This window comes from Oryctolagus cuniculus, chromosome 1 (assembly GCF_964237555.1).
Source record: "Oryctolagus cuniculus chromosome 1, mOryCun1.1, whole genome shotgun sequence".
Classification (NCBI taxonomy): domain Eukaryota; kingdom Metazoa; phylum Chordata; class Mammalia; order Lagomorpha; family Leporidae; genus Oryctolagus; species Oryctolagus cuniculus.
In genome coordinates this window covers 74,091,857-74,115,625 of record NC_091432.1, presented here as the reverse complement: position 1 = coordinate 74,115,625, position 23,769 = coordinate 74,091,857, and the positions used below count along the sequence as shown (strand labels likewise).

At 41.7% G+C, this 23,769-nt stretch overlaps 1 protein-coding gene and 1 long non-coding RNA gene across 3 annotated transcripts in view; one reads left to right on the top strand and one right to left on the bottom strand.

Annotated features, from left to right (window-relative positions):
* Nucleotides 1–22,055, bottom strand: part of LOC138850148 (uncharacterized) — a 53,442-nt gene extending 31,387 nt beyond the window's left edge. Inside the window, exon 1 of the long non-coding RNA XR_011389730.1 lies at nt 338–22,055. This is a non-coding gene — a long non-coding RNA (uncharacterized lncRNA). The remainder of the gene's footprint in view (nt 1–337) is intronic.
* The window catches only part of RAB30 (RAB30, member RAS oncogene family), a 141,912-nt gene that overhangs the window by 22,651 nt on the left and 95,492 nt on the right, over nt 1–23,769 (top strand). Inside the window, exon 1 of one of the 2 annotated variants that reach the window (XM_002708665.5) lies at nt 22,044–22,334. The exons of the other annotated variant lie outside the window; for it this stretch is intronic. The gene's annotated coding sequence lies outside the window, so the exon portion shown is untranslated. Of the gene's footprint in view, nt 1–22,043; nt 22,335–23,769 lie in introns of those variants that run through there. 2 annotated transcript variants of the gene reach the window in all.

Sequence of the window (23,769 nt, the reverse complement as noted above, 5' to 3'; positions counted from 1 at the left end):
CATCTTCCCCATCTCTAGCGCTTCTTTAAATATTCATTGAAATGAGATCTGCTGTAAGAATTTGCTATCCAGGGTAGGAGTGGGAGGCATGGTGTGATTTTGCCATATCTGAGCACCTACAAAGCATAGAAGCACAACAGAAGTCTTTAAATAATGTATGTTAAATAGCAAAAGTCTCAGCCTATAGAAGTAACTAACAAAAATTAAAAAACAAAAATCAAACCAGAAGAACAACAGCTGCAGACTCAGGGGAAGTAAGAATAGAAGAACATTGGGAATTATCAATAGGGTTAGAACACCAGCATCCTGCCTCAGAGTGTCTGGGTTCATTACCCACCTCTGTTCCTGACTCCAGCTTTCTTGAAGGCAGTGGCGATGGCTCAAGTAGTTGGATTTCTGCTACCCATGTGGGAGGCCCAGATTGATTTTCTGACTCCTGGCATTGGCCCTTGGCCCAGGGTTGTTGTGGGCATTTGGAAAGTAAACCAGCACAGATGGGAGTTTCTCTCTCTCTCTCCTTTTCTCTCTCTTTCAAATAAATTAGAGAAAAACCAAGAACTTGAGAACAAAACCTTAGAAAAGCACAGACATAAATTTTATCTCTAGTAAAGAACACTGAAATAAACATATTTAATCCAGTCTTCTCTTTGACAGATGATGAAATTTAAGTCCAGACAGGGGAGGTGCCTTTTCAAGAACAAGTTACTGGTAGAATCAGTACTAGAATTCCAGCTCTATAGCTCTAGAGTAAGATAGATCAATTTTTACATGAAGACCACTCCTCTTCAAGGACTCATTTCCTCTTTCTTTGATGTTCCCTATCTTAGAATCCAGTGCTCTGACACTACTTAAAACACTATCCATATCTACACCACCATGCACATTACTGTGTCTACAGGCTCTAATCTCCTCAATGTTCAGAACTCCTATCTCCTATCCAACCCAGCATACACACCCTTGATCTTTTCTGACTCCTAATTCTTTTCAGCAGTTTAACTACAAACTAAGGAACAGTGGAGTAATGTTTAGCCTCTCCTTGTACATATCTCTACAGTGGCTTATTAGAAAAGGTGCAGTCTTGGCCGGCGCCACGGCTCACTAGGCTCCCGGTGGGGGCGCCAGATTCTGTCCTGGTTGCCCCTCTTCCAGGCCAGCTCTCTGCTGTGGCCAGGGACTGCAGTGGAGGATGGCCCAAGTGCTTGGGCCCTGCACCCCACGGGAGACCAGGAGAAGCACCTGGCTCCTGCCATTGGATCAGTGCAGTGCGCCGGCCGCAGTGTGCTGGCCGCGGTGGCCATTGGAGGGTGAACCAACAGCAAAAGGAAGACCTTTCTCTCTGTCTCTCTCTCTCACTGTCCACTCTGCCAAAAAATTTAAAAAATAAATAAATAAAAAAGAAAGAAAGAAAAGGTGCAGTCTTGGGGTCAGTGCTGTGGCGTAGCAGGTAAAACTGCCACCTGCAGTACCAGCATCCCATATGGGCACCAGTTTGAGATCCAGCTTCTGCTATTTCCTGGGAAAGCAGTGGAGGATTGTCTAAATCTTTGGGTCCCTGCACCCATGTGGGAACCCAGAAGAAGCTCCTGGCTCCTGGCTTCGGATTGGTGCAGTGCCGACCACCACGGCCAGTTTGGGAGTGAACCAGTGGATGGAAAACCTCTCTCCACCCCCCACCCCCCCGGCCTCTGCCTGTGTATAACTCTGCCTTTCAAATAAATGAACAAATAAATCTTTCTTAAAAAAGAAAAGGTAGTCTTGATGCCGGCACTGCGGCATAGTGGGTAAAGTCACTGCTTGCAGTGCCAACATCCCATATGGGTGCTGGTTCAAGTCCCAGTTGCTCCACTTCTGATCCAGCTCCGTGCTAATGCTCCTGGGAGAGTGGCGGTAGATGGCCCAGGTGCTTAGGCCCCTGCATCCAAGTGGGAGACCCTGAAAAGGCTTCTGGCTCCTGGCTTCAGCCTGGCCCAGCCCTGGATGTTGCAGCCACTAGGGAATGAACTAGCAGATGGAAGATCTCTCTCCTCCTTCTCTGAAGGAAGGAAGGAAGGAAGGAAGGAAGGAAGGAAGGAAGGAAGGAAGGAAGGAAGGAAGGGAGAGAGAGTCTTAACTCCAAAAAGCAGAGCAACACAGAGGCAGAGGCAGAGAGAGAGAGAGGTTTTCCATCCACTGGTTCACTCCCCAGTTGGCCTCAATGGCCAGAGCTGCACTAATCCAAAGCCAGGAGCCAGGAGCTTCTTCCAAGTCTCCCATGTGGGTGCAAGGACCCAAGGACTTGGGCCATCCTCTTCTGCTTTCCCAGGCCATAGTAGAGAGCTGGCTCAGAAGTGGAGCAGCCAGGACTCGAACCAGCAGCCAAAGGGGATGCCGGCACTGCAGGTGGCAGCTTTACCTGCTATACCACAGCACCAGCCCCCAAGATAAACTTTTATTTTTTTTAAGATTTATTTATTTATTTGAAAGTCAGAGTTACAAAGGAGAGGAGAGCCAGAGAGAGAGAGAGAGAGAGAGAGAGGGAGAGAATGAATGAATCTTCCATTCGCTGGTTCACACCCCAATTGGCTGCAACGGCTGGAGCTGCGCTGATCCGAAGCCAGGAGTCAGGAATTTCCTCTGGGTCTTCCCTTGCAGGTGCAGGGGCCCAGGGACTTGGGCCATCTTCTACTGCTTTCCCAGGCCATAGTAGACAGCTGGATCAGAAGAGGAGCAGCCAGGACTCGAACTGGTGCCCATATGGGATGCTGGCATTGCAGATAGTGGCTTTACACACTATGCCACAGTGTTGGCCCCAAGACATACTTTTTTTTTTTTTTTTTTTGACAGGCAGAGTGGACAGTAAGAGAGAGAGACAGAGAGAAAGGTCTTCCTTTTTTTGCCGTTGGTTCACCCTCCACCCTCCAATGGCCACCACGGCTGGCGCATTGCGCTGATCCGAAGGCATCTCCCATGGGGTGCAGGGCCCAAGCACTTGGGCCATCCTCCACTGCACTCCCGGGCCATAGCAGAGAGCTGGCCTGGAAGAGGGGCAACCGGGACAGAATCCAGTGCCCCGACTGGGACTAGAACCCGGTGTGCCAGCACCGCAAGGCAGAGGATTAGCCTATTGAGCCACGGTGCCGGCCAAGACATACTTTTTGAATAAGGAATTAATTAAAATGGAATATTCAAATATTTTTTGAAAAATAAAATAATTATTTTTAACTTAAAATTATAAATGAGGCAGCACAAAAGAATATTTTGGGTGATGGAACTATATCTTGACTGTGGTGGTGATTACATGACCATGCATTTATCAAACTTCATAGAATTATACACCAAAAGAATGAATCTTACATACATAGATTTTAAAATTAATTTAAAAAGTTTAAAAGGAAAAAATATAACTCATGGTCTGTTTTGCCTATAAGTTTTCCGGGTCAATAGGCAACTATAGTGCAATCCCGGGCTTCTAAAAATTCATTATTTGTTTTGAAAATCAGAGAGAGAGAGAGAGAGAGAGAGAGAGACATCTTCCATCTACTGGTTCACTCACCAGATAGCTGCAATGACCAGCATTGGACCAGGCCAAAGGCAAGTGTCAGGAGCTTCATCTGGGTCTCCCACGAGGGTGACAGGGGCCTAAACACTTGGGCCATAGTCCACTGCCTTCTGAGGCCATTAGCAGGGAGCTGGATCAGAAGCGGGGCAGCTAGGACCTGAACAGGCCCCCATGTGGGATGCTGGCATCTCAGTGGCTTTACCTGCTACACTAACAGACGCCAAGCCCAAGAATGACATTACAACACTGGAAACTTAGTCACTGAGGCAGGCTTATTGGTGAAATGTTTTTGAAAATGACTTTCTTGTTCTCTACCTTAGCCCACTCAAAGTTAAGGCTGGCACTAATTAGGGCAAATGAAAATGTGAAAATTAAGGGTGAGGACTAAGGAAGATAGATGAGAATTAGAACTGACAGTAAAATTTTAACATGCTAGAGGAACCAAAAACAGAAAACAAAAACAAAAAAGGAACAAAATAGTGATTGGTTTTGAGGTTACAGGTTTTACCCTAAAGCTATGATGAAAATACATGCTGCATAATAGCTTGCCTGGAATCAAATATCTCCCCTTCTACTGGCATGTCTTATTCAATTTCCATACAGTTCTATTCAGCATTTTCCATTATAAGTCATTCATGCCAGCATATACATTTTATGCATTTAATTGATATAGAATGATCACTAAATATAAAATGAAAAGTTCTGGCATTTTATTGCCATTTTAATAGTTATAATATACTGTAGCATTTTTGGCTTGCACATCTATCCTTCCACTTCTACTCAACAAGACTGTCAAACTCCCATAGGCATGTCTGTATTTATCTTGATATTCTCAGAATATGCCTACTATATTATCTGACACCTAGTGGATACCCAATGAATACTTGTTAAGGAAACAAAAGCTCTGTTTTAAGTGTAGAAGAGAATGTGAAAATATGGTTTAGCTTATGCTGTCAAAGGTTACAGATTAGTGGTCATATATTGCAATATAGTTAATAGCACACAAACATAAGTGGGTAAATAAAAGAGAACAAAAGGTAGGGAAAGTGGAATGCCATCTGATTATGGAAGCAACTTAACATTCTATTATGAATACTTGTTCTCCTGCATGTCCAGTCATATTGCTATGGCTGATGATGAGGTATATTACTGGGTGACAAAAACAGAAAAGATGAATGCAGTCTATCTAAAAATGCTCTACCACATAACTATATTTAAGTAAATTCAGAATTAAACAGGCTTTGATAAAACAGCATTTTCTTTGATTCTGCAATTATAATGAATCAAGTTCCGAAAGAAAACAACTTATTTCACTGAAAACCAACTAATCCTGGAGCCATTTCACACTTTTCCTTTCAAGATAAACTTAAATATTACAGTAATGGCTTTATGCTCATGTCATTAAACACATGAAAACAAGAGCAACTGTCAATACATGTCACCCTCTCTACCTGTCCCTTTCACAGTCTAGTTCTAATGCACTGGGACTCATACTCCAATTCAGTGTCCTGTTAGGACCAGGCAAGATTCTGTCAGAGATGTTCCACAGTATTTCCTTGATTGTCTGAATCAGTCCATCTCACTAGTGTAAAATCTATCACAATAGGATCAGAAAATAAAGGGTGATATGTCAATTATTACTTAAAGGACTATTCAATCAATCAAAGTTTTATAATTTAACAACTTCATTATCCATTAACCAACCATTGCATATCTGCTAAGAATGTGACAAACCAAAGAAAATAACATATCATTTATTGGTAAAAATAACATCTGGCTGCCAAAGACAGCTTATTGGTGTATGAATCAGCCATTTTTCAGCTTTGTACTAAGGGAAAAGGAGAGTTATAAGGTAGGATCAAGTTGATTCTGAGATGTAATTAGCTTTTGGGGAACATTTTGAATTTTAAAGATTATTTTCAAACTCTCTCCATTAGCCTACAATTAGTAGGTTCTACTGTTTTCAGGTCAAGTGATGTTACATAGTTTTCATAATAATTTTCAAAACATATAATTGGGGGGCTGGCACTAAGGCATAGTAGGTTAATCTTCTGTCTGTAGCATCAGCATCCCCTACTGGCGTCAGTTCCAGTCCTGGCTGCTCCACTTCCAATCCAGTTCTCTGCTGATGGCCTGAGAAAACAGTAGAAGATGGACCAAGTGCTTGGGCCCCTGCACAGCTTGGGAGACCCAGAAGAAGCTCCTGGCTGCTGCTTCAGATGGGCCCAACTCCAGCCATTGTGGATATTTGGGGAGTGAACCAGTGGTTGGAAGACCTTGCTCTCTTTCTCTCCCTCTGTCTGTAACTCTGCCTCTCAAATAAATAAATGAATGAATAAACCCTTTTAAAAAATACAAGAACAAACAAAAAAATATAAAATCACACCACATGGTATGCATGAAGACTGCAAGTCAAAAAATGGAATTAAAATTATTCTATATCATCGAAGCACCAAATGATATAGATGACTATTCTGGAAAGGAAATGACTACGAACCAACAGTCCCTTATCCTAAATCTTTGGGATCAGGTGAGATCACAAGAATGTAGTTTAGAATGGCAAGAGTCCACATACTGTATATAATGGGAAGTGTTGTGGGGATAGAGTCGCTAGCTATATTTATTCCAGGCTCTTGCCTCCATGTGAGATAAGGATTCAAAGCAGAGACCTAGATAGAGTGCAAGGATGGGAGCAGGCTTTATTTTAAGAAATAGAGAGGGCCGGCGCCACGGCTCACTAGGCTAATCCTCCGCCTAGCGGCAACGGCACACCGGGTTCTAGTCCCGGTCAGGGCGCCAGATTCTGTCCCGGTTGCCCCTCTTCCAGGCCAGCTCTCTGCTGTGGCCAGGGAGTGCAGTGGAGGATGGCCCAAGTCCTTGGGCCCTGCACTCCATGGGAGACCAGGAAAAGCACCTGGCTCCTGGCTCCTGCCATCAGATCAGCGCGGTGCGCCGGCCGCAGCGCGCCAGGCGTGGCGGCCATTGGAGGGTGAACCAATGGCAAAGGAAGACCTTTCTCTCTCTCTCTCTCACTGTCCACTCTGCCTGTCAAAAAATAAAAAAATAAATAAATAAAAAAAAGAGAACAAGTCGTCTTAAAAAAAAAAAAAAAAGAGATAGAGAAAGAGGAGCTGGTGCTGTGGTGTAGCGGGTAAAACCACTGCCTGCAGTGCCAGCTTACCATATGGGCACCGTTTCAAGTCCAGCTGCTCCACTTCTGATCCAGCTCTGTTATTGCCTGGGAGAGCAGTGGAAGATGGCCCAAGTCTCTGGGCCCCTGCACCCATGTGGAAAATCCTGAAGAAGCTCCAGATTGGCCCAGCTCTGGCCATTGTGGCCATTTGGGCAATGAGACAGCAGACAGAAGACCTCTTTCTATCTCTGCCTCTCTGTAACTCTACCTTTCAAATAAATAAATAAATGGATCTTTAAAAAAAAAAAAAACCTCACACTACATAGGATGAATAAACCTTGCAAATGGCTTCAGATCAATGCATGTCAAGCCAGGTTTTACTTCCCAGGTACCTAATTTTCCTATCTGCAAAACACAGGTTCTATTTAACTTCCTCAAGTTATGTATTGAACAACACATGTGCTTCTGAGTCAGAACTGAAAAATTTGTATCATATACCAATTTAGAGAAACATGTTGGTCTAGTGTTCCCAATGTGGATCAGAAGCACTTCAAAATCACTCTTCACTTTCATTAGCATTGTATCAGCCCAACAATGTTTTTGTCTAAACTGATTTACTTCCTTCTTAATACGTGAGGAGCCAGCATTGTGGCATAGGAGGTGAAGCTGCCACCTGGGATGCCGCATCCCAGGGGCGATGGTTTGAGTCCTGGCTGCTCCTGCAAATGTGCCTGGGAAAGCAGCTTAGTATGCTCCAAATGTTTGGGCCCCTGCACCCACGTGGGAGACCTAGAAGAAGCTACTGGCTCCTGGCTTTGGACTGGCCCAAGTCTGGCCATTGCAGCCATCTGGGGAGTAGGACAGCAGATGGAAGATCTCTTGTCTCTTCCTCTCTCTCTGTAACTCTGCCTTTCAAATACAATAAATAAATCTTTTTAAAGATTTAACATGTGAAAGCACATCTATTGATTTAGGGAGGGGAGAGGCATCAAAAAATCCGACTAGTCGTTAATTACCAACATAAAATCCAGAAATCTTGAAATTTTTCTAGGATGGTACAGTAGAAAAGATTCTGATTAACACAGAAGGCAAACTGGGAAAAAATTGCTGTAGCACAAACAACAGCTTATTTAGATTTAATTTTTTAAAGATTTGTTTATTTGAAATGCAGAGTTACAGGGGAAGGGAAAGACAGATATCCTCCATCAACTGATTCACTCTCCAAATGGCCACAATAGGCAGCGCTGGAGCAGGCTGAAGACAGGAGCCGGGAACTTCATCCAGGTCTCCCACATGTGTGACAGGGACCCAAGCACTTGAGCCATCTTCCCACTGCTTTCCCATGCACATTAGCAGAGAGCTGGATCAGAAATGGAGCAGCCAGGACTCAAACCAGTGCCCATACGGGATGCCAGCATTGCCGGTGGTAGCTTAACCTGATGTCCCACAACGCCATCACTATATTTAAAGTTTTTAAAAAATATACATCTTTAAGTGAAACACTTTAAAATACATTTAAAATTATAGAAATTTTGTAACCTGGTCTTAGTGTCAAAATTGTTACTGCATGTTTGAGAAATGTGCAAAAAGGATCACAATTAGTAGTTTTTGGTGTGAATACAGAACTGAGATAGACAGGTCTAGAAATCCCCCTACATAATTTTTTCCCATGTTTCCTCTAAAAGGAAAAATACTAGTAGCAGTTTTTGTGCAATTTTAATTTTTTGGAGCTTGGGTTTGTTTGTTTAATAAGGAATCAATTCATTTGAGGGGAAGAAAGAGAATACGGGCAAGGAAGAGCACTAGTTCCATTGGTTCAATTGTGAAATGCCCACAACAGCTAGAGCTGGGCCCAGAAACTGAAAGCTCAATCCAGGTCTCCCCATAGGTGGCAGCAACCCAATTACTTGAACCATCACTGTTGCCTTCCAAGGTTTTCATTGGCAGGAAGCTGCACTCAGAAGCTGGGACCAGGAATTGAATCTAGGCACTCCAATATATGACAAATGTCTAACTTGCTAGGGTAAATGTCAAACAAACACGGATTCTATTCTGAACTCCTCTACATTTAATGGAGGGCTCCAGATAGAATTGGGCCTCAATTTTTATTCTTTTGTGACAGAGCAAGCTCTTCTGCTAGCTCACTCCCTAAAGTCAATCTGGTCTCCCACATGGGTGGCAGGGGCCCAAATTCTTGAGCCATTGTTTGCTGCCTCCCACGATACACGTTAGCAGGAAGCTGGATCAGAGGCGAAGTAGCTGTAACCAGCATTCTGATCCATGATGCAGGCATCCCAAGTGATGACAACCACTGTACATGTTTGCCCTGTCTTAATTTTTAATGTTTATTTTAACCCACTTGAAATGAAGAATATAAAGTCTCTCTCTCAAAAACATGAGAGAGAGAGAGAGAGAGAGAGAGAGAGAGAATGAATAAATAACTTCCATGCAACCGGAGCTAGGTCAAGCTGAAGCCAGGAGCCTGAACTCTATCTGGGTCTCCCACATGGGTGGCAGGGGCCCAAGCACTTGAATGATCTCTGCTCCTCCCAGGAAGCTGGGATAGGAAGCTGGATCAGAGGCGGAGGTACTGGGATTTGATCTGGCACTCAGATATGGGATGCAGGTATCCCAAACAGTGGCTTAACCTGTTGTTATAATGCCTTAAATTTTCAGTGGAGGCAATTCCTACCTTGAAATAATCTAAGTGGTGGCTAAACATATTTATGGCAATACAAATTTGCTTTCTGTTAAGGAAAAAAAAAAAAACTATCCTTCATTTATTTATTGAATGTCTACTAGGAAAAAGATGCATTTTAAATTTCCGCAGCTGGAGCTGGGTTAATTCTGTAATGTTTGAGAATGTCTAAAGAACTGAGGTACCCAAGTTGCTAGACTTTTTGGTATATATCACAGTCAACAAAGTGGCCAAAAATTCTCACAGAGCTTACACATTAGTGAGATCATTTGAGGATGCTAGCCCTACTCTTCAATTCTAACCGCAATGGACATTATTTGGCCACAAATACCTTCAATGTATTCACCTACAGCACACTATTCCATGTTTTGTTTTCCTGTTATGAATGTTCTTTAAAATTTCAAACTTCTCATTGAAAATATTAACTTATTCTATTGAGCTTTAACTAGGTACTAAATGTAGTGGATACAGCTAAGCTTGGATACTAAACTCACACTCAGCAAAGGAGCTACTGCCTGATGAAACAAGTAGAAGTAATTTAGCATTTTCTAAGAAGTTTCTTAGCCTTCACTATGGGAAAATGAGAATTTCCTTAGACTTCTCTTATGGCGTGAATATTTTGATTGTACATTATATTGGTTAAGGCACAACAAATTTTTATACTTAAGTCTCTAGAGATCTTACCCAAGCCTTGGTAAGTTTATAGACAGAATTTAGGGGGCCCATGAACTTGGATGGAAAAAGGATGGAAAGTTACTACTCCTGGTAATTTTTAATATTTGAATGTCGACAATAACAGTAGCTAGTAGTATATGTGACTCACATTGAATGTAGTTTCATATTACAATTGTTGCAGAACACTTAAAATACCACTCATCCTCACCACTATGTTGAAATGAATTGTTGAGCCACTGCTAGACCTCTCGAGTTAACAAATACTTATTTTTGTGTCTCAAAAATTTTACATTTTGTGATAACATTTCAGTACTACTGGCTCCAATTGTATTTAACATGTTAACTGTTTTTTGACAAGTGAATCATGAACTTTACTACACTGACAAACGGGTCCACAGCACTAAGGAGAAGAGTCTAATGGTTTAGAGCCACGGTCCTCTTTGTACCTCTCTGTACTTGGTATATTTACTCAATACATGGTTACAGAATGAAATAGGTTTAGAACTGGTTGAAACTGTGCCCCCAAAATACTGATATTCTAGATGTCTATAAGAGTACTGTAGAGCTTAATTAAAAACTTAGAAAATTAAATGCTTAAGATGAAGTATGAAACTGATTATATTTATATTTAGTTAATTGCCATGAATGTACTTTTCTATAAACCTTTGTGCATAAGTAATACTTGCTCAAGTGATTGGACTCCATTCTTCACTGAATATGAACATAGAATATGAATACATAGATGGGAACCTATTTAAAATTCTGGCAATTTTCTTCAAATTGTAGCAAGAGTAAGAAGAATCATGGAAAAAATAAATCAGGAACACACAAAGGAACCAAGACTCTATATTTAAAAGCCTGACTGTGACAAGTTACTTACCTTGCTGCTTTCATGTAAAACTGGTAATTGAATTAGGTGGAAGAATCATCTAATAAACTTACTATAAATGAGGATTCCCATACTTAACTCTCAAATTTTAAAGCAGTATATCTAGATTGAGACACCATTATCTGTATTTTTAGCCTGTATCCCAGGAGATTCTGATACTGGAAGTTGGTAGACCATCTTTAGAGAACTAACATTACAGACAACTATGTATTTGGTGTTGTCAAATGTTATAAAAATAAGGATATATTAAAAATGTTATTTGTTCAAGCTGACTCCATAGTTGTTACTAGAACAGAAATCCAGCATCCAGGTGTGACCCTAAAGTAATTCTTCCTGTTTAGCTATGCCTTTGGAATTCTTGGAAATCCAACATTCAAGTGAGCTATATAGCTTGAACTCATTTCTAGTATTTGCAAATCAAATTCTGAATATGGTTACATTTTCATTACTCAGAAAATACTTTCCTTATCTCAATCTTTAAATGTCAGTTATAGAATTAGAATAACTCAGGTAATTTAAAATTCTTCATATATACACATAACATTTATATAACATACAAAGCACCATTTACTAAGCTAGGTACCTGGTGAAGTTAAAACTGATGCAACATTACTTTACAATACCTAAGAAAGAGAAAACCATATTCTTCATGATTAAAAATGGTTTAGGGCCAGCACCGCAGCTCACTAGGCTAATCCTCCGCCTGTGGCGCCAGCACCCTGGGTTCTAGTCCCAGTTGCCCCTCTTCCAGTCCAGCTCTCTGCTGTGGCCTGGGAAGGCAGTGGAGGATGGCCCAGGTCCTTGGGCCCTGCACCTGCATGGGAGACCAGGAGGAAGCACCTGGCTCCTGGCTTCAGATCAGCACAGCACACTGGCCGTAGCGGCCATTTGGGGGGTGAACCAATGGAAGGAAGACATTTCTCTGTCTCTTTCTCTAACTCTGCCTGTCAAATAAATAAATAAATAAATAGTATGGTTTAGTTTTCTGTAGGGTTGGCATCATGGTACAGCAGGTTAAGCATTTACCTGCTACGCCAGCATCTCATATTAGGGCACTGCACCTCCAATCCAGCTCCCTGCTCGTGTGCCTGGGAAAACAGGGGCAGACAGACCAAGCACTTGCTCCCCAGCCACCCACATGGAAGACCCAGATGGAGTTCCTGGCTTCAAAGTGACGCAGCCCTGGCCACTGCAGCAATTTGGGGAGTGAACCAAAGGATGAAGGATCTTGCTTTCTCCCTCTCAGTAACTCAGACTTTCAAATAAAATCAATTTTCCAAAAAATGCTTTTTTTAAATACCTCTATTAAAATCAGTGCAAAAAATGTTTTGCCTCAAAAAGTGATCTCACACATGACACTGCTGTACATAATTTGATTATTCCAGCAACCTAGTGAGGATGTATTCCCACTTCAAAGAAACTGAGGCAGAATTAAATAACTTGCTCAAAGTCAAGTGATTGGCAGGCCAATTGGCTCTGCAGTTTATATTCTTGGTCACTACACTATGCTGCCTTTTGAATATTTATTTAGTATTCACACATTTCTTTATTTCTTTGGAAAATCCAGTGAAGTAGGTACTTTATTTTTATAGTATTCAGTCTCCTAATTAGCATTGAAAAAATAAGCACTGAATTCAAACTGGGATCTATACTTAAACCCATATTTGACTAAACTACTTTCAACTTTCCATGATTACATGGTAATGATCTTAAGCAGATATATCCATCATAATAGTATAAATACAATGTGACAACTAGGCTCTAGTTCTGCATTGACCTCAATAAATACAGAAATATTTTAATAAAATGTCTCTGCCAGTATTATCAGAGGAATTTGCTATTAATCTGCAAACTGTTAAATGTTGTTTCAAGCTAATTCTATCATAGTATCAAATATATGTAAAAATGGAGTTACCTCAAGTAACAACAATTTTTGAATTTCTCCTCAGGTTCAGGCACATAAATGAACCACCTACATGAAGCTAAACTTTTATCACAGCCTCCTAAGTATTAATAACTGATATTAACATTAACTTGGCTGGGGCCACGGCTCATTTGGCTAATCCTCTGCCTGCGGCGCTGCACCCCGGGTTCTAGTCCCGGTTGGGGTGCCGGATTCTGTCCCGGTTGCTCTTCTTCCAGTCCAGCTCTCTGCTGCGGCCAGGGAAGGCAGTGGAGGATGGCCCAAGTGCTTGGGCTTGCACCCGCATGGGAGACCAGGAGAAAGCACCTGGCTCCTGGCTTCAGATCCATGCAGTGTGCCGGCTGTAGCAGCCATTTGGGGAGTGAACCAATGGAAGACCTTTCTAACTCTGCCTGTCAAAAAAAACCAAAAACACAGTAACTTTAAATAACTAACTTAGCAGTTAAACGTGGGTGCCAAATACCTTTCTGATTCTGGGTATGTTTGGGCCCATGACAAAAATAATGGCCATATTAACATTATTTTCATGTCTCTTCCTCCCTCTAGACTGTGACATATAAGGACATAGCGTTAGAATTTAGCCTAAACTTCTGAGACTAAGGGAGTACTCTTTGCACATATATGGCCTTGTACTATGCACTGTAGTTCAGATTGTCTTAACAGCAGGGAGCAATTCAACTGGCAGTTAACCTTTTATTTTCTTGGAAACCTCAGGTTCTTTTTTCTGTTGTATACCTCAGAAGAAATGAAATATTTGAACATACTGGGTTACAGATGCTGTAATGATCAACTTCCTTGGTTGCATTTTATGATATGAACCATTACCCATCTTTGCAGTTTTTTTTTCTCTTATGGACTTCTGTTTATTCTGTAGTTGTCTCTGAAGAGATAAAACACCTCATTTAAATTATTGGGTAATGGGCTGAGTTCAGGTAATGGAAAAATTGGACTTTCTGGGTTTTGTGGACTTTGTTTCCTTGAGATTATCAGTTGCTTTTTCTCCTTGTGCATCTTTCTGTATTTGCAAAATCATACTTCACTCACATAACAAATCTATCAAATTCAAGTGTCTCAGATTTCTTCTCTAGATAATGTATATTGATAAATATAGCAAGGCAAGAACAAATCCTGTTCAAATCTAACTTCCTGGTTCAACCGAGCGCCAATTATTTTCTCCAACAGCGGTTGTGAGGATCCCACTTATGTTTGGTTAGGAGATAAGAATTATGTTAAATGTGAAGAGCAAACACCATCTTTTATAACCAAGTTATTCTCTCAAAAGAAGCTGAGACTCATTGTCATTACCACACTTTTTTTGGCAATCGAGTAATTTGCACTGTACTTGGAGTACAAGTTTGGTCAGAAAAGCAATTAAAAAAGTCCTGAAAAATAACCAAAAGAAAATCATCTTTTAAAAATTACTGGAGTACCGTAGAGTTCTTCCCTATCTCTTTTTGGCTGGATTTCAGGGCAGTGTAGAATTCTAAGTGTTGAAAAAAGGTAATAGTTCACCAAAAATTTCATTTAATAAATCCTCAACTGTGAGAATGTTGTACTACACCACTTATGGTAAGTAAATCAAAATAGCATGTGACCAGTAAAGATCATTTATACTTCACATTTGAAACTTAAACAGTATTCCAATTATAGTTTTCTCTCATGTCAGTATTATCTGCAATGATGTACTTTGTGTATTACCATTTATAGGCAACAACAAAATTTTCTAGTTTTCTTTCATATAAACCACAAACCATTCACAAGGAAATGACTCCACATACACTGATATTCAAACAAAAGAATACTGTCCAATCTGATGGGGAAAGGCACTAAAGAATTATAAAAGCTTCCACTCAGCACTTAAATACAAAAGTGCAGAAGAGGGAAGAGAAGGAAATAATGCATTGCTTAGGTTAAGTCAACAATTATGACTATTGAATTTTAACTGCTGGTAATAAAGAAGCTCAAACAAGTCTGGGAGCCAATGAGTTTGGAAAGCATCTATGTACTAAATTCATAAAATAAGGAGTTGGGCAGAGTGACTGATGAACATTCCTAAAAAGGTTGTGGTAGAGGGTGGATAAGTAGTTTCTTTACTGGGTGATAAACATGTTCTAAAATTGATTGTGGTGATGGTTACACAATAGTGAACAAGCCCATTGTCTACAAATGGTCAAACTGCAGGTCATGTGAATTAGATCTCAACAAAGCTGTTAAAATCAGGTTTAAAACTAATAGATTAACCTTTACAGCAAGTTCATGTGCAGACAGTACCCTCAAAGAATCTGTATCAAATTAAGATGAATATGTAGCTATTTAAGTAACTGCTTGTAACTGGGCACCTTTGCAGGTTCAAATTTCCTTAAATATCTATATTCATGAACATACAGCATTTATATTCAGTACATTCATCTTCATACACTCTTGCAAAGAACTGTTTTCCTAGTGCCCTCTCCCCCACCTTCTTTAGACTTATCTATTTGAAGGGCAGAGCACCAGAGAGGGAGACACACATACACACACAGAGAAATCTTCCAGCTGCTGGTTCACTCCCCAAATGACCATAAAAACCAGGGTTGGTCCAAGATGAAGCCAAGAGCCAGGAACTCCACAGGGTCTTCCCATTTGTAAGGTATGGGTCCTAAGCACTTGGGCCATTATCCAGTGCCTTCCCAGAAACAGTAGCAGGAAGCTGGACTGCAAGCAGGGCAACCAGGACTTGAACCAGCACTCTGAGATGGGATGGTATTGTTCTCAAGCAGCAGCTTAACCCACTGTGCCACAATGCTGGGTCCCCTCAAGTATCCAAACCTGTTTAAAACTGACAAGTAAAATCACAGGATAAATAGGACTTGCTTTTCTTGTTAATTATTAAGTATGGGCAGTTGGATTTGGACTTTTGACCTTGGGATACTTACATTTATCTTCAGTGGCAGATTAAATCCAGCAGCTAAAATTATGCCAATTTGTTACAAACACTACTTGTGTTACCAGCCAAGGTAAGAAAACTATACTTTTATAATTTCCTGAATATTGTTTACTCAAAGAAAAAGACTTTTAAGATATGAAGTATTGAAAAGTTTTCTTACTGTTTAAAATACACATTTGGTACATGCTATTTAGTTGCTGCAGTTACAGGAGAAAATCTTAATTGCCAAAATCTATATGGTACATTCATTCATGCCAATTACAGGTATGTAGAACCTGTAGAAAACATTTAACTCTATCCAAGGTGATGTTTCTAAAGATATTTTGGTAAAATGTTCCCCCCTTAAATTTACTTATTATTTCAACTCTGATTGATTTTCAATATAGCAGCTGGGCCTATATTACCTTTGGGCTGTTCGCCTATCACTTCTGAAAAATAAACATCAATTTCAGAAGAAAGGTAGACAAACTTAACAGCAGTTGTCTCAAACTTCATAGCTTGGAATATAAAAACATTACTTCAAAATGTTGGAGCTTGGAACATAAAAACATTATTCAAAATGTTGGTTTTTAGTTTCATCTACTTGAAAGAGAATGATCGATCTTCATTCATTGGTTCACTCCCCAGAGGCCTCAACAGCCAGGGCCTTGCCATCCCAAAGCCAGAGCTCCACCTGGGTACCCACAAGTACCTAAGTCATTATCTGCTGCCTCCCAGGATTCAGTAACAGGAAGCTGCATTGCAATCAGAGGCAGGACTTGAACTGGCACTCAGACATGGAACACAGCTGTCCCAAGCCGAAGCTTAATGCACTGTGCTACAATGCCCACCCTAAAAGTATTCCTTTGGTACTTCATAAGGCAAAACAATTCTTTTTCTTAATTTAAAACATTTCTAAAAAGGAACTGCTACAGTGATTCTCAACAGGGCTTCATGTTCTTAATCAGCTGTGGAACTTTTTCAAGGTACAGAGGTGAAATCTTTAATTATGGAATTTTAAAAATTCAGCCACCACTATAGCTGCTTTGTAAAATAATTCAATAACAAGCAATGAAACATTCCTTAGGTGATACAAGTCGAAAGACTGCAGCCCTGTCATCACTGTATCAAAGAAATGGATGTTATTTTGATGAGAACTTATCACACAGTTGGATTTTGACTCTTGACCTTAGGATATTTACATTTATCTTCAGTGGCAGATTAAGTCCAGTAGCTAAAATTATGCCAATTTATTACAAACACCACTTGAGTTACCACGGTAAGAAAACTATACTTTTATAATTTTCTGAATATTGTTTACTCAAATATAAAATATGAAGTATTGAAAGTTTATGGACCCTAAACAAACTTAGGGAGCTAAAAAACTCAGGGTTAAAAGCAACCCCAAAACAATTCTTTTCTAATTGATGCTAATGTGCAGCAACAAAATGATCTTACCATGGTGATAGGAGCACAAAAACCAAACTAAAATCTTTTTTTCAGGTCTAAAATGCATTAAGTCCCTCCCTTTTCTCTTAATGTATTAAGGCATTCTCTTTCCAATACGGATTGTCTTCAAAGGTCCCTCAATGCTAACCCTTGCCAAAGACTCCATTGTTACCAGTGAGATCTATGTTCCATTTATTTGCATTTACATTCAGGACTTTCAGCTGGTCAATACCTTGGGATAATATGGCAATTATGTAACTATTTAGTAATTATTCTACTAATCTCAGTGGTCTTCAAACCACTGATTTATACTCATTCTCTACAGTGCTGTTTACTTTTATTTTTTTTTAAAGATTTATATATTTATTTGAAAGTCAGAGTTACACAGAGAGAAGAGAGGCAGAGAGGTCTTCCATCCAATGGTTCAATCCCCAATTGGCTACAATGGCCAGAAGTTACCTCCAGGTCTCCCACGCAGGTGCAGGGGCCCAAGGACTTGGGCCATCTTCTACTGCTCTCCCAGGCCATAGCAGAGAGCTAGATGGGAAGAGCAGCAGCTGGGTCTCGAACTCACACTCATATGGGATGCCGGCACTTCAGGCAAGGGCATTAACCCATTGCACCACAGTGCCGGCCGGCTGTTTATTTTTTTGACAGGCAGAGTGGACAGTGAGAGAGAGAGACAGAGAGAAAGGTCTTCCTTTGCCATTGGTTCACCCTCCAATGGCCGCCGTGGCTGGTGCACTGCGCTGATCCAATGGCAGGAGCCAGGTACTTATCCTGGTCTCCCATGGGGTACAGGGCCCAAGCACTTGGGCATCCTCCACTGCACTCCCTGGCCACAGCAGAGAGCTGGCCTGGAAGAGGGGCAACCGGGACAGAATCTGGCGCCCCGACCAGGACTAGAACCCGGTGTGCTGGTGCCGCTAGCTGGAGGATTAGCCTAGTGAGCCACGGCGCCGACCATGTTTACCTTTCTTAAAGAGTGAAACTAAAATCACAGCACTGCTAAATAGAAGAAAATTTTAGTAAACAAACAGCCGTAAGTCTGGAACTAGATGATTGCCAACCTAGAAAAGTCATTTTATGGGCCTGGTGCTGTATTATAATAGCCTAAGCATCTGCTTGCAGTGTTAGCATCTCATATGGGCACCAGTTCATGTTCCAGCTGCTCCTCCTCTGATCCAATTCCTGGCTTATGATCTGGGAAAGCAGTGAAGGACGGCCCTAGTGCTTGGACCCCTGCGCCTATGTGGGAGACCTGAAGAAGCTCCTGGCTTCAGATTGGCCCAGCTGCAGCCACTGCAGACACTTGGGGAGTGAACCAGCAGACGGAGGACCTCTCTTTCAAATAGATAAATCTTTAAAAAAAAAAAAAAAAATCATTTAAAACAGCAAACACAACAGGATAGAACCAAGGGTTTCTATTCTTGATTTGCCTCAGAACTACTTTCATTTACTTCAGAAGGCATAATCTGTTACCAAGATTATATAATGGTATACTTGATAAGAATCGGGAAGACTACATTACCTATGTGACCACAAGTCACTTATTCCATTTCTTAATCTGTAAACAGGGACCTTCCACTACTAAATGTATCAAACCACTCTGGAAAGTTTGTTTAGTATCTGACCACTCTGAAGTATCTAAATCTGAAATTCAATGAGTACTCTTTAAATTAGACTCCAAGCCCCACTTATTAAAGGTAAATATGAACTTCTTAGCTGAATCAAACTCTTAAGAAATTAAAATGAGTATTGTGAGGGGAAAAGAGTTTAAAGAGTAGAGAAACAAAGCTAATTTGCTGTACCACTAATACTGAATAGGGAAAAACAGAAAACTCCAGCTCTGCCTCTTGCCACTAGTGTGCAGTATGACTACTGTTAAGTTTTAATACTAAGTTAACTTAGGACAAGGAAATACATTATTACAAAGAAACTATTTTCAGAAAAAGCCCAAAAATATATTGCCCTTCTTTCTAGATGCTTCAATTTTTAACAAAAAGACTTATTTGAATGTCAGAGTGATGGAGAGGGAAAAGTTGGGGGAGAGGCAAAGAGGCGAGTGGTTGAGAATTTTCCATCCATTGTTCCCCGTCCCCAAACTGCCTGTGATACTAAGGCTGGATCAGGCCAAAGCCAAGAGTCAGCAACTCCATCCTGGTCTCCCACATGGGAGGCAGGAACTCAAGCACCTGGGCCATCATCTGTGGCTTTTCCAAGCATGGTAGCAAGAAGCTGGATTGGGAGCTAAGCAGCCACAAGGAATTGGCACTCTGGTACGTAATACTGGCGTCACAAGCAGGGGTTGAACGTGCTAAGATACAACACTGGCCCCAAATGTCTCGATTTTCAAAAAGTTTCTAAATAACTATCATAATTCCATCATAGCACTGAGTTCTTATTGGGTGTCTAAGACACTCAAAGAAATGTTCAGCTTTTTCCCTCCCACTTCATGGCCCTCCTGCCACTGCCCCATATAAGGTGATCACCAAATTTATTCCCCTCTATATTTTCAGAATTCATTCATGGGTACAATCAGCAGTAAACCTAAAATTTTCGTGATTATTTGTGTGATATACTACAAAAATCCAAATACAGGATGTAGCAGACCATTCCACTCAATCCATGTAGACTTACCTATAGAACCTTAAAAATACTCAATACTTGGTTCCAACCCTGGAAAATTCAATGCAAATGGGTAGCAATAACTACCTTTTCACAATTCTGTAAGTGATCTGACACTTACCTCTTTGAAACACTCTCAATGTTAACAGCAAATTACTCAATATTCCTTTAGTGAGTTTCCCATAATACAAATCAATGTTCTAATTCCTTTTGAAGATGAAAAGAACATGGGTTGCCTTATCTCCTGAAGGCATTTCTAATTCTACTTTCACAAGGTTTCCCTACTCTACCAAACATCACTACATTTTCAAATCTTAATTTTGTAAATGGAATTTCTAAAGAGCGCAAGACTTGTTTCTAAGTGCAAAATGTTACATCATAATCTTTTTAAAGATGAAAATGATTTGTTTCATGTCTTTCTGATTAGTTGTTCATTAGATTTAAGGTTGGGAAAACTTCAAACTACCCAATATGTGACAAATTATAGAAATCACTGCATTACAAAGTTTTTCACACACACACAACTTCTGAGCAATCTGTTGCTTCTTTTCCCCTAAAAATATCTTAACAGTAAATCAAAATGGAGGTTATGACTTACATAAAGTATCTTAAAAAGTAAGATTCACGATAAGCTTGAAACATTTCTACAAATTAAAGGTCAGAAAGAAAACGATAAACATTTTGTTTCTTTTCCTTTACTTACCATCATTGCTTGTAAAAGTGTTTTAGATTAACAAGTATTTGTATAAGCCTATTTCACCGCTGGATTCTTGGACAAGTGTCACCAACACTTATACCTTTGTCCTAAAATGAAACAAAACTATTCATCTTGTGACCTGTTCTCTGAAACATTACATACAAGACCATTCTTCAAAAAACTGTTTTTGTAGTTATCATCTGTGTACTTCCCAGACTTTTCTTCTAAATCATGTTGTGGACATTTTAATCACTCTGCCTATTGTTTCTTTTGAGACCAGGACTCATCAGCTGTAACTTTATTAACTCCTAACAGAGAGGTGTAGTGCATTAACTTAACTGACTCAAGGTAACTATAAATTTTGTTTTCAGAATAATGTGGAAAAGGGGAGGGGGGAACAGCACAAAGTACATATCATCATCATTTTTAACCCTTCCAGACAGCCTCAGGAGGAAAAGCACTTTACCATCTTCCCACAGTGTAGACAGACTCTGCAAAAGAACACACAGCACTTTTAGTAACACATTTGGGGAAAATACATAGTGCATTTGCGATAAAAACAGTTAACAATGACTTTAGCTACGTAATAAAAAGTTCTTAAAGTAATCATACATGAGCACCATAAATCAAACACCGCGTTTTAAAGATACTAGTGACCCATCCAAATCAACTTCCCGCAGTGTTCTAGGTTTATCCAAGTACCACAGCTACTCCAGACCCAGTGCCAGCCTTCACAATTATCAACAGCATTCCCTTTCAATATCTGCTTGCTGTGGCAGGTGAGATCCTGTCGTTTTAAGTCTTAAAACTGGTGTGTGACTCCTTTAAGCGGCTCCTTGACTTATCTGCAGGGTTAAATCATCGTCCCTTTCGAGCTCGGCTACCTTCCAATGACTGCTTTCGACCTCTCTGCATACCATTCCCGCAAGAAACAGCCAGCGAGGGTCCGAAACTTGTGTGTGTGTGTGTGGGGGGGGGGGTGATGAAGGAAGGCTGAGAAATAAATGGCAAGAAGCAGAAACACATCTGGCAGGGAAAGCACTGCTTTCTGAGTGAAAGCGGGCCGTCCCGGGTCTCCAAGCCTCAACAAAGACACCTACCGCTCCGACTCCAGAATATCCCTCGATCTCTTAAATAGAACAAGAAGCGTAGGGCCCTCTGCAGTCCCCGCACGACTGTAAGGCCGCGGCTTATTCGTCCCTATACCCCGCCTCCATGCCGAGCCGCCCTCCATCAACCCCCAAAGAGGCCTCCCGTGTTTGTGCCCGCAGCTCTCAGACCGCTCGTCTTCCACCTCACCGTCCCCACTGCACCACCACTCAGCTCCCGCGTTCCCTACAGCCTCTCCCGGTTCCGCGGAGTCGTCCCAGACTCCTAACATGGCGGCCGAGGTCCCTTCACTCCTTCGCTCCTTCGCTCCGGGTGCGTCGGACCTTGGCGCATCTCGGGCATTGTAGTTCCGGTGGCGGCCTAAGTGTCCCGCCCGGACTTAAGAAGACTACGATTCCCAGAATGCACCGCTCCCGAGCATGGCTATTGGGGCCGTTTGGGCAGAGGGATGATGTCATCGCAAAAGCCCCACTGCATTCATTGTGCTACGGTCTATCCACCCCCCTGCCGCTGCTGGGCTTGTGATTGCCGCTCGCTCCAGCTGAGCTAAGAGTAGCAGCAGCACCAGGGCAAGGACTGACTCCAGCCCTTGGACTTAGGACATCGCAGCACCTTCCCTTGCGTGCGTTGACCCATTCGCATATCATTTCTGTTTATGCCTGGGGTGGGGAGAAAAATCCCAAACCAGGTGAGTTGAAGTGATTTATTCAAATGGTTCTACCAAGTTATTCTTCCCGCTTAGTTCTCCAGGCTTTCTTTTGGGAAGATGGTGGGGGGGCGGGGAGGGGACGCATTGGGAAGGTGCTCACCCTCGCTGCTATGGGAAAAGCTCTGTGCAATTTGGGTCACTGCTCAGAACAACTCCAGCAACCTTCCCCCGCCGATTCCCTAGTCGCGAGTCCCCTCAACCTTTCGGAGGCTGAGAGAGGGGGCTGGGCTGCGAAGGACGTTGGGAAGTGCTCTTGAAAAATCAGAGGGAGGCAGAGGTGGGGGACTGCGGTCCTGTCACAGACGGCCCGAGGGCTGAGGTTTGAGTGGGAAGGGGTGATGCGTGGGGAGACGTGGAGGCAGTGATTGAATGTGGTCGCACTACTTGAGAACATTGCCATGTCGCTTGACGAGCACACGCTATGCATTTTTGAAGATGAGCTGCCTCTTCCGAATAGCTTAAGTTTGGGGGGCTTCATTTTTGTGTGTGCAAGTCTGTGTCGTTGGTCTCGCCTTTTCTGCTGTTTGAGGTGACAGTGTCCTTTAATGGGGCGCTCGGTGCCAGTCAGAAACATTTCACGTGTCTGGGGAAGGTCCCCTTAAGCTGCTGCAAGCAGCATTTTTCTTAAGTGTTTTCCGTTCTCCCGGACTGCAGGATTCACGGTTGTTTGAAAGTGGAGCCCACAGATGTGTGATTGTGCGAGTGTTTTAAATTACGTTGCAATAGGTTCCTTGCTACTGACAATGGTACCAGAATGAGCTGCCGTTTCCTGAGGCACAGCCACCACTCACAAATAACGGTTCGGGAGAAGGGATCGATTTAGGGAAAGCTGGGTTCATTTTAGCACGTTAAGGAAAGGGAAAGTTAGAAGCGCTGTTAACCTTCATTTGCCATTACTGAGAGGTGCCCATGGAAGAGTGACACTGGCCAGGGAAACGAAGGAGCATTGCAGTGTTGTGTTTTCGTTTTTTTGTTTTGTTTTGTTTTGTTTTGTTTTTTCCAGTTTTTAAAAGGAACGAACACATTGAACAGGACAGAAAGCATTCTGACTTGAATGATGTTAGCTTTCCTCTTGTAAGTGTTGCAGAGATGATGAGTGCAGTAAATATGTTAGTTTGAGATAAACAGCTGGCTGGCTCCAGAACAGATGGGCCAATCTTAACTGCAAGATCTACAACCTTGGAAATGAACGGGCCTGAGGTCAACCACACCCCCTCTCGGAATGTCAAAAGAAGGATAAAATGCCAGACTATTTGCTTAACTCTACAAAGCTAAACCTTTTCCGAGCTGAGTCAGGCAATGGGGGAAAGTCATTTACTGGCAGTCTTCCGGTGCTGAACCAATTTTGTTCATTTTTAATTCTCTGTGTTCCTTTGCTGAAGCAGTGTTGTTCATTTTTAATTCAGACCCTTAG